Below are 10,885 nucleotides of genomic sequence, written 5' to 3'. Positions count from 1 at the left end.
AATAGAGGAGTATCCCAGAGTATTCTCCGCTTAATTGGGACAGAATGCCGCTTTATTGGGCCGTAAGTCAGCAACATAGACTCTATACTCACGACGAAATTAAACCTTGTTGTTTTCAGAATACTATTTTTTTATTTTCCTCCTTTGTGTTACTCTTATTTTTTGCAAATGTTCTTATTCTTGCCCTATTTTGAAAGCTCTTGTTGTTATACTATCCGCAAGAGGATAGGACTTTTCTTTAATAGGACTTAGTAAAAGACAGTCATTTAACGTGGCCCAAGGCTGTGAAAAATATTTTTAACTAAATTGTTATTATTCTTAAAAATGACAATAAATTAACTAAACTTGCTGATTTATTAATCAAATTAATAGTTTAATAAACTTATGTTGCATTATAAACATTCTTTAATCTTCTTTCTATCACTTCAACGTTTGTTTATGCCCATATACAGGATAGTTCGCCTAATTGGGGCAGCTGCTTAATTGGGGCTAAGTGCACAAGTCCCGATATGTCCCAATTAACCGGAATCTACTGTACTAGAAATTTTCCCCCATTTCATTAGTGTATATCGTGTGTATGGTCCAGTTTTCTGGCTCTATAGCCTATCTTATGATTTTGCTTTAAAGTATAAAACTTTTTCCAATAATGTTGATCTATGTCACCTGAAGTAGCTGTCATGGTGCCTGGATAATTTTTCTTACAGACTAAATTATTTTTTTATTTTCTCTCTTGGAAATCATATTTTGTAAGGCCTTCAGCTTTTTAACTGATGCTTTTTATCAAGCCTTCTCAGGTTTACCGTGCTAATGTTGTTGAAAAGCAGGTAGGACTTAGTAACATCCATATAGTTTACCCACCACCTATTTTAGGTTTCTATGCTAGATTGTTTATTTTTTGTATACAAATTTTCTCTTTGAACTCCTTTTTTTGATTTGGTGATAAATAAGTATACATGAATTAAAATCTTAAATCTCCTCTGTTATTAACATTTCATTCACAATAACCTCATTTTTTATTAATCAACTGTGTGCATGGAAGTTTTTTTGATTGTTTTTCCTTATCAAGGAGAAAAAGCTATCTTTTGGGGCCATTATATCATTTGTGCCATAATTTGTAGATGACAACGTGGGTAGATTCTAATTAGTGGCTAGCATACATATATGCAGCATTGCCCTTCCGAAATTAATCTTATCATTGTAAACTTCACCTTCACACAATTGATGCATGTGGGTGTGGAAGACCTTTTTTTGTAATGCTCATGGATTCATTGTTGAAAATTATGTCTTATTAGTGTTTTTAACTAAAGCATTTGGCATGAATTATTAAGATTTCATTTGAAGTATGTAGGTGAAGCTAAATGATATTCCCTGCTTAGAAATATTTCTCTTTTTTGAAATAGTTGTAATACATATATCTTCTCTGATCTGTAGCCTTTGCTGTTGTCTTGTTTATTGATTGCTTTTTTCTATACTTAGTTTTTGATAGTAGAGATGTCTGTTTTTTAAATGATTTTTCTTCTATTACTTTTGTCAGGAATATCCCATTTTCAGTTGCGTATGTGTCTAATTTATATTTTAGACGTATGCTCCCCATATTTCTAAGCTTATCTTTTTTCTTATGTGGTCATGCAGCTTTATCTTCTCAGTTACTTTTTTTTTAAATATTTTGAAATTCCAAAAAAAGTATTGAGAATAATAATATATATACAGTGGAACCTCGTTAAAGCGAGTACGGGCTATAGCGAAACCCCCGCTATTACGAGAGATAGCCGATGCACCGTCAATTGATCCTATAATAAGCGTGTTAAAAATTTCGTTTTTACGAGGCCCTTTTGGTGTTGGCTCTCACCATAGCGAGGGTTTCACCGCCGGAAAACTTACACCAAGACTCCTTAATCTCTGTAATTGCTAGTGATCTGTTAGAAATGAAGTTAATGGAGTGCTCAGTCTCAAATTTATGCGGTAAACTGTCGTTTGATAAATAAGTAGTTAATTTTGGTGAAAATATTGTGGTATTAGCATTTGCGAATGCTTGATCTTCTTTTGTTCCTCGGGCGGCAGAAAGCAGTCGTCAGCATACCCGCACGTCCATGAGTTGCATGAATAGAAAGCATTTGATGGAACACACCATGGCCAAAGAAAACACCAAACACGTCTAAGCGAGAAAATAAAAATAAAGGAGTAATATGAGGTATATTGGCTATTATTTGCACCACCTCCGGTAAAGCGACAATTCGCTATAGCGAGTGTTTATTGGCGCACCGTGGGGTGTCGTTTTATCGAGGTTCCACTGTATAGTGTCATATAAATGTATGGTTATTTTTGGTTACAGTAAATTTGTTGACCAATCATAGCAGTTGATATTCAAAATCTTGTGAAGAAGGGAACAGAAGGTACTCGGCAGTACTTTTTCCTGAACTGTCTGTCATTAAATTTTGTCGAAGGAAAATGTCAGAAAAAATAAATTGGCCCAATGTTATTGTTGACACACAAAAAAATAGATAGGAATTCTTGGCTATTTGTTTGTGGGTGCTATATAATCCTAAATGCAAGCAACTCCAGGGATTCAGCAGCTTTCATTTTATCTAAGGATTAGTCGATTCTTAAATTTTTTTGGTTCCCGGTACTGATCCGGTTCTCCTTCGTCGGTTCTCGATTTTTGGTTCCAACGGTGTGAACTCTTATTATCTGAATTAATGGCAAATTTAAATGAACAACCGCAGGAAGTGAATGAAAATTAATTTCACTAAAGATGTAAATTAGCAGGTAAGCTCTGTAAAAAAAACTTAAGATTGTCTCCATAATTTTATTTACCAAGTAAGAAACTTTAAATGGCATGTTGTAAAAGAATGCATGATCGACCAATATGTCACATTACATCAGGCAGCCACTGATTCTTTTTCCAGGTATTGATTTAAAAAATTAAACATTTTTACCCTATCTGGGTCTAATCTATTCTTTTTGTGGCAGAAATATTGCCTGCAGTACTGAACAAGCATTCACTGAAAACAGTAGTGGTCGATGTTGATTTTGAAGGGCTACGTGAAATATGCTTGGAGCACAGTTTACATACTGCATTGCTTCAGGATCAATAGTTAAACTCCCCCAACTTATGATGACATCATCCGTTTATTTGCTGTAACTTGTGAGTCTGTTCAAAATATATTCTGTATTCTGTGATGTAGCTTGAAATGCTGCATTAATTGGCACCTTATTCTATTGCTTCTCTGTCACAGTTCTTATAACTTCAACAATAAACTGCTGAACACGCTGGTTCAGTGACACCATGGATAAACTGAGCGGCCGTGAGTTAACTCAAAATTGTAATGCAGTGTTGCATTCTGCAGCATAACCACACCTTTCGATGCCTTGCATAGGTTTGTCAACTTATGAACAAGCCCTGGGAACGCATCTTGCTCGTATGTCGAAGAATTATGTACATATTCTATCATAAGACCACTATTAACTTATTCTTACTAACGTAAGACAATGATTTTCCGCCAGCCACCGTTCATGTCATGGCCCACGGTGTTGCTGAGAGTTGTCTTGTCTGAAAGCTGCCTGAATTTCAAGTGAACGGCAGCCAGCAAAAAGTCGTTTCGTCTGAAATTAGGCTCTGAAATTGGCTTCAATGAAGCATTGTCTATATACAGTTCACGCCGTAGATGGCACATCGGCAGGCCGGATTGAAATTGACCCATCTCAAACGTCATCATTTTGGGGGATTCTACTTATCTGCTTTGTGACAAAAAAGTCATCCGTCAGAAAAATATGGTACAGAAGTTTGATTTAGGCTCTGTGTATATATTCATTTAGGATATTCTGTACCTTGTACCCTGTGTTATCCCTTGAAATTCTTGTTCATATCACTTTCTACTGTCATAATAATATAAGTGATTACACTTGAGTGGAAAAGATGCGAATGTGGTTTGGCACAAGTCTTCAGTTAAAGCCGCGGCAAAAATAAGAGATACAATTATATTCCAACTCCAGTTTCTGCTTCTTTCGTTAGATATACCCCAGCAACAAACTTAGCTGGGACATGTCCTTTAGTATCATCTTCAGTTGGGTTCTTATGCTGTTCATAGTCTGTTTCATACCTGATTTTAAACCTGTTTCTTATGCAAAAAATATTAAATTGAGTTATAGATATTGAGAGTGAGGTATATATAATTTTTGAAACTACTTCCGCATTGAATGTGTTAATACAGTGATGGAATATTGCAGGATGGTATCACTTTCCCCACGGATAAAGAATTAGCTTCTCTCAAGAATACCTTTATACTGAATCCCAGCCAAGACAAAAATTTCAAAGGAGATTGTGAAAGGATGTTAATTATTTATGAATTGAGGGAAATTTGTTGGGAAGTATAATTCACCAATTTTTATCAAATCAGGTTGAGATCCCTTTGATTGTATATGTCGTGCTTTAATTAATTGAATAATTTTGATTTGGGTGACTTATTTGTATTTTATCCTTGCAGTTATTCTGCCTAAACATACAAAGGTATCAAGTTCTGGGTATCAGGTATCATGTTTTATTATTAAGTATTATTTTTATAGTATTGAGTTACTGGAACAAATTTATGTTCCATCCCTATTTAACTTGAAGACAATCCCTTTAGCTGATTAGTGTTTGAGAGCTATTATAAAATATTCTGAAATTTACTCTTCACGCAAATTTAGTTTTCCCTTTATGGCAACAGTCTATTGGCTGTTGTTTTTTTTGTACATTAGTGGGCACCATTCAGGTTTTTTCATTGAAACATAATCAGCATTACCTGCACAATAAAAATACCCATATCTTCAGTCTGTATGGTTCTCAGTCACTTAAGTACACTCTGTTTTTCATTGTCACTTAGGTTTGTGTGTTCAAACATTTCTACACCTGAGACTGGTAAAAATTGAATCTTATAAACATGGATTCACTCTTGAAAATTTGGGGAAGGGAATAGTGTGGAGAATATAAGAACAACATGTCATAACATTTGTGGTTATATTACTTATTTCAGGTTATTTTGTTTTTATAACACATCGGAGCAATTCTTTATGGTTCAATGAGGATTGTCATTGCAGTAACTGCCTTCATTAATTTTTTTGTTTTGGCCTAATTGATGAATTAATGGAGCTAACTTGTATTTTTTAAATATATGAGTGAAGGGTGGCATAATTTTTCTTCAGTGGTTCTTTTCTGTCAATGATGGACCAATTCTATTTGTACCTCAGGGCTGTTTTATTTCATAAATTTTGCTCGTCGTTGTGTCTTATCTTTACGATAACTTTCTGTAATACTGGAACACCTGGATCCTCCTTATTTCCATCCTCAATTTAACTCTCAAATGGCAATATTCTTCGTGATTTATTTGCTGAGTAAACTAATTCTCAAAGGTAAACTGCTGACAACCATGAATATGAGGAGATGAAAGGTGTGGTGTAAATTTCTTTCTCATACTATTTCCTTTAATCTCAACTGAATGAAATCATTCCATCTATGCTGAAACATTCTTGTACTGGTTCTTCTTGGGCCGAAGAAGTTATTATGGTGTTAATGAAATGGCAAGTAATGGTTGATGTACCAGAAAAGTTGCTGGTTGTAATGTAATTGAGTGTGCATCAATGTTATTATGGAGATATTTGGAGATAGACTATATCTTCAAATTGTCCTGTTCTTGAAGCTATTCTAGCACTTCCTATTAATGCTGTGGAAGATGGTGTGTGTTCAGAAGTAATTTTCATAAATGTTGTAGGTTGTATGTAAGTGCTATCCCTGTGGAAGGAAAGCATTAGTAGGGACGAAAAAATATGGCAAAGAAATTTTTCAGTTCTTAGCACAAGGCACCTAGAATGGGAGTCACTAGTCTTTCGGAGCTTACATGATGTTGCTGTACCTGACAATTATGGAAAGATTGTGTTTGTTTTAAACTAATGAAAATTTGGGACACAGTGGAATGTCAGAAAATATGAATGGGCATTTCATAGTTGTCTTTTATGAATGCAGTATTTTATGATGAAGTTTATTGACTACTAAAAGCAAAGAATGATTCTTTCCCATGTTAAAAAGTGACTTGTAAATACATTGGAGTGGCATCCTTAATTATTATTTTTGCATGCTACCAGTGTGTGGGTGCTAGGGTCATGTTCACTTGCCCAGACACATTGAATTTTATCCTTATAGGCTTTATAATCAGCATATTTATTTTCATTTATAAAATTTATAATTAGTAAATTTCTATTTGTCTTTAATATCTAATTGTTCTAGGGCTTTACTCCGTTTTTAATGTGTTGCAAATTTTGTCACTGCTGTTAATCTAAAACCCATGCATGGGATTTTGTTTCCATGCTGTCAATATCTTTCAGCCTGCTACAGTTCATGTTAATTTTCACGCCTGATTATATTCATTCCGGGTATTTGTGAATTTGATATTCGGTGTTCCCGTGTAATTATTTTAGACAAAAAATACCAAAGCTGAATTATGTGTTTTTCAATAGATAATATATTTTATAGTTTTATGCATTTTACAGTACTTACTAGGCAAATCCAATGTCCAAAAGCATTGGTGTGTCATGAATAATGTTGAAATTGTATGATACCATTGGTGCTCATTAAGTCAATTAGAACCAGTTTGTGGCTATCTGTACAGGATCCTTGTATTATTTTGTGCCTGGTGCACCAGAGACAATTTTAATTAGATGGAGAAACATCAGATAAAGCTGTTATTGTTTTGAATTTTAATAGCTAGGAATGTGTTTTTTTGATGGCTAGAGGAAAGAAGTTCCTTTTATATTGCTGGGTGATGATTCAGCTGTGTGTATGTTTGGAATTGATGCCAATTGAGAGGGCTCTAAGCCCATTTATTATATTTTGCTTAACCATTTTATCAATCTACCTCAAGAGCAGGAAATGCAGTAAGGCATTTTTTTGTTTTACAGCCCTGCTATTCAGTACAAATTTTGTCTCTTTTTAATGAAACAGAGCGGGCTCTGAGTGAATATATTTTTAATAGATGTCTATGTTTATGAAGTTGATTATATTCTATTTGTAGCACTTGATACTGGTTCCAGGTTTCCTTTTAATTGTAGATGTTTATCTTGAGAGGCATGTAAATATATATTATATATATGTATAGCCAAGAGCTTTATTCCTTTATGTTAAATATTCTTTTGCCTGGTAAAGTTGTGATTTGGTGAGTTATCTTATTGTGTATTTAGTGCTACACAGTGTAAGGAGCTGGTCTTTGGAAATTTTCTTGAAATCCATTTATATGGATCCTCTATAAGGAACTCAGAGGTCTGTGATTATTGTGCCTTGTTGGTTTATGTGGTGATGAAAGGTAACTATTAAGGTGCTGTGCCTTTGAAAATGCTGGATTATGCAGGAAAGTATGTACCTATTTTAATTTTTAAAGTTAATATTTGATATTACTGTTCCCTTGTAGGCTAAGTCAACCAAAAGATGAAACCATTTTATCAGCCTCACCTAATCAAGATTACTTGTCTTGAAGCATTTAAATGCTATGCATTAATGAACGTGCTATTTTCTGTGGATGTATTTTCTGATACAAGGCCACTCTAACTGGTTTTCATACTCAATTGTTATGAAAATCTTAAGTAAAAATTACTTATGATTTTCAGTTATGCACATAATTATGCTTTGTGGATATTGGTAATTACAAATTTCGAGCTCAATATTTGAGTGTTTTTTTGTTAGTTTTGAGTGTAGTTGCATGCCTATTGCTGCTTCAATATTAACCCATGGGTTTTGACTTCTGTAGTGTAAAAAGATAAGATTCAACATGGTGAAAAATGAAGTTATTATCAAGGCCATGCTGAACTCAAGGAAGAAAAATGCATTTTATTGCGTAGTCTTTCAAGGAGTGAAAGATGTGTAAAAATATTTTGTAGAAAATAAAGTCATCAATGGAACCTTTGTATAAACCTTGATTGTAAGGAAATTTAAAATTTTGAATAAATTTTGTAGTAAAAATTTTCTCAATTAACTTTTCAGTGTAATATCCCTTATATCTAGGCTTATTTGTAGCAGTGAAGTTCATATACACAGAGGTTATTGAGGCTGCAGAAAGGTCATTGAGGTTTTGAGGACTCTCAGCAAGACTGACCTAAGTATAGGAAGAGGTTGCCTTTCAAAGGTGGAGCGAAGTGAAACTGGCATAGATGAAGCTCATTACGAGATACATGTACTGTTATTTTGGCCACATCAGGGCTATTTATCGGAATGTTTTGAGTGGTGTTGTGGAAGCTGGGATCAGCGATACTGAGGAAGTGAGATGGGGAGAGAGAGGAATGGACATTGCCATGCTTTCTCAAAAGACATTTTTAAGTGAATGGAAACGAAAGAATGTCTCAAAAACCCTCTTTCCACCAGCCATCATGTGACTCATTAGGAAGGTTCGGAACCCTGGCTACCTCCTCGGGTAAAAGGATTATCCCCTTCCCATCCCTTTCACCTCTTGCTTGGGCTACTTATATTGACCATTTTTAATGGCCGTTGGAGAGCAGTGGTTGATTGCTATGCTGGCGACTCTGCAATGGACATTTGGAAACATATCTGAGTTTTGTCAGATGTTACAGGAAAGAGCCACATTTTGTAGTTTTTTACACATATTTTTAGTTCCCGACTGGTGTCAGCTCTTCATTCCATTTTTGAGGGTCCTAACAAATATTGTGTTGGGATTACCTCCTAAAGTGCGCCAGAAAGAAAGGGGGATGGGTGGGGGCTCAGGTTTTGAGCTAAAATTTTGAGAAAATTACAAAGTGCCAGCCCTGCTGAAAATAGTGGAGCATGTTGTGCACCATTTCCTTTGCTTGACTGCCAAGCAATAATTTTACTATCCTCTGATCCGTCCTCAGCACACCAAAAGGTGCCAAAGAAATTGATCTACTTTCCAGTGAAAGTCAAGAATTCCTCAAAGAATTATCCTCAAAATGAGGAAGAAGAAATGATAGATAGTGTAATAAAAGAATAAGGATTGTGCAGGAATGATGGTGAGGTGACGTTGGAAGGGATTAGGTTAATGGGGAAAAGGTTAGAAAAGGAAATGGATGAGAAAAGGTCACAGCGCAAAAGGCGAACCAAGGCAACGAACATTTGGCAACACAAGTAACTCTCAAAACATACACCACTTAGGTCTGTAAGCAACTGAATTTCTCGTAGGGAATTTCTCTCCCTATTGTATTTTGGTTGGTTTTCGGGAAGTCACATACCCTCAGCCCTCGCCCCCTGAAAAACTTGGCCTGCCTCTCAGTTGCAAATTTTTTTGAAATTAATTCTAGGAATTGTGCATGGTTTGGATTCCACCTAAAATTTAAACCAGTTCTATTTTAGGGTGAATTTTTTATTTCAACATTGCACAAGTACATTATGTATTTTGTGCAAAACATGGAAATGAATTTTGTTGAAATGAAGCACAGTAGAACTATTATCCGAGTCAATTGGGACTGTACCTCATTTGGTTAGTCTGATTTTTCCTTGAAAATTGGGTTATCATAAAGAAAATATGTTTTTGGAACTGTGTGCATTTTTAATTAATTACAAATGAAGAGAGGTTTTTACTTATTATATTGCACATAATGCGATGCATACAAGAGTTTTATGTAGATAAAACTCATAACTTGCTGTATATCTCGATCACAGTAAAGTGTTCGACTGTCTTGATCCATTTTCGTGCAGCCAGGTCACACATCTGGTTCATGAGAAGCTGCATGTGATCATGCTCAGGCTGAGACTCCATCCGCCTTAACGCATTTTCAAGGCTGGCAAACACTTAGCTACTTGTTAGTCCCTTAACTGCTTCGACTTCCACATTATCATTATTTTCTTTCTCAACACTTTCAAAAAGTTCTTAAAATTTGATACTCAGGGTCTAATTAGTTGCACATCATCCACACTCCTACATCTTCTGCACTAATTTTTGTACATACAGGAATTTTCAGAAGAACTTTTCTTCATCCCTCAAGTGAAAAGTCATCTTCATCTGTCTCCTTTTCTTAGGCTTCTCTTTCCTTTCTTCTCTTCTTCAGTTGATGTGCCCTTCAACTTGATCCACGCATGTCTTAATGTGATTGTTTTAACCAAGCTCCATGCTTCCACCCCCATGTAAGTGGAATCTTTCAAATTATTTTTTTGGTGGTTATTCAACACACCTTCATCTTTCCCCTCCATCAAAGGTTTTCTTCTGTTGAGGCGTTTCGTTGTCTCTATAACAGACTAGTCCATTAGGACCTAGATAGGACATAGCGGACCTGAAATGGATATCCGGTGTTGTTAGGGTTGGTTGCAACAAGCGTGTTGCATTTAGTGGTAAAAAGATAGTTGTTAACTGGCCATTGTCTCTTTACATCACCTCCTTACTGCCTTTTCCCAGAGATTTTCAGTGTTTTTTTACTTCAGGAATGAAAACTTCATTGTATCACTTAGTGAACAACACGGCAGTCATCCTAGCCTTAGTTTGATTTTTATAAAAGAAGGGAAGTTTTTCACATTCTCAAATGCTCCATTCCTTAGTGACTTGCCAATCAACTGAAGAAGTATTCTATGGTTTCCCGCAAAGTTTCTCTTCTCTCCTGATCTGAGGACTTCTTCAATCTTGCATGGTTGATTCATTTGATCCTCATTCTTCTCTAGCACCACATTTTGAAATTCTCAACCCTTGATTTATCCACTGCAATGATTGTTCATGCCTTATCTCAGTTGTGCAGCATACTCAAAATTTAAGTTCCGATAATTTTTTTCCTTATACGTTTAAATTTCCCACAGCAAATATAAATATTTCTTTTGGTATCAATGATCTCTTTGCTTGGGCTATTCTACTGATAATTTCTTTCTCACTTATCCCATTTCTAGTTTTTCTGCTTCCCAAATAGTGAA

This window comes from Ischnura elegans, chromosome 3 (assembly GCF_921293095.1).
Source record: "Ischnura elegans chromosome 3, ioIscEleg1.1, whole genome shotgun sequence".
Taxonomy (NCBI): domain Eukaryota; kingdom Metazoa; phylum Arthropoda; class Insecta; order Odonata; family Coenagrionidae; genus Ischnura; species Ischnura elegans.
The sequence above is the reverse complement of the archived record's forward strand: the minus strand, read 5'-3'. Positions refer to the sequence as shown.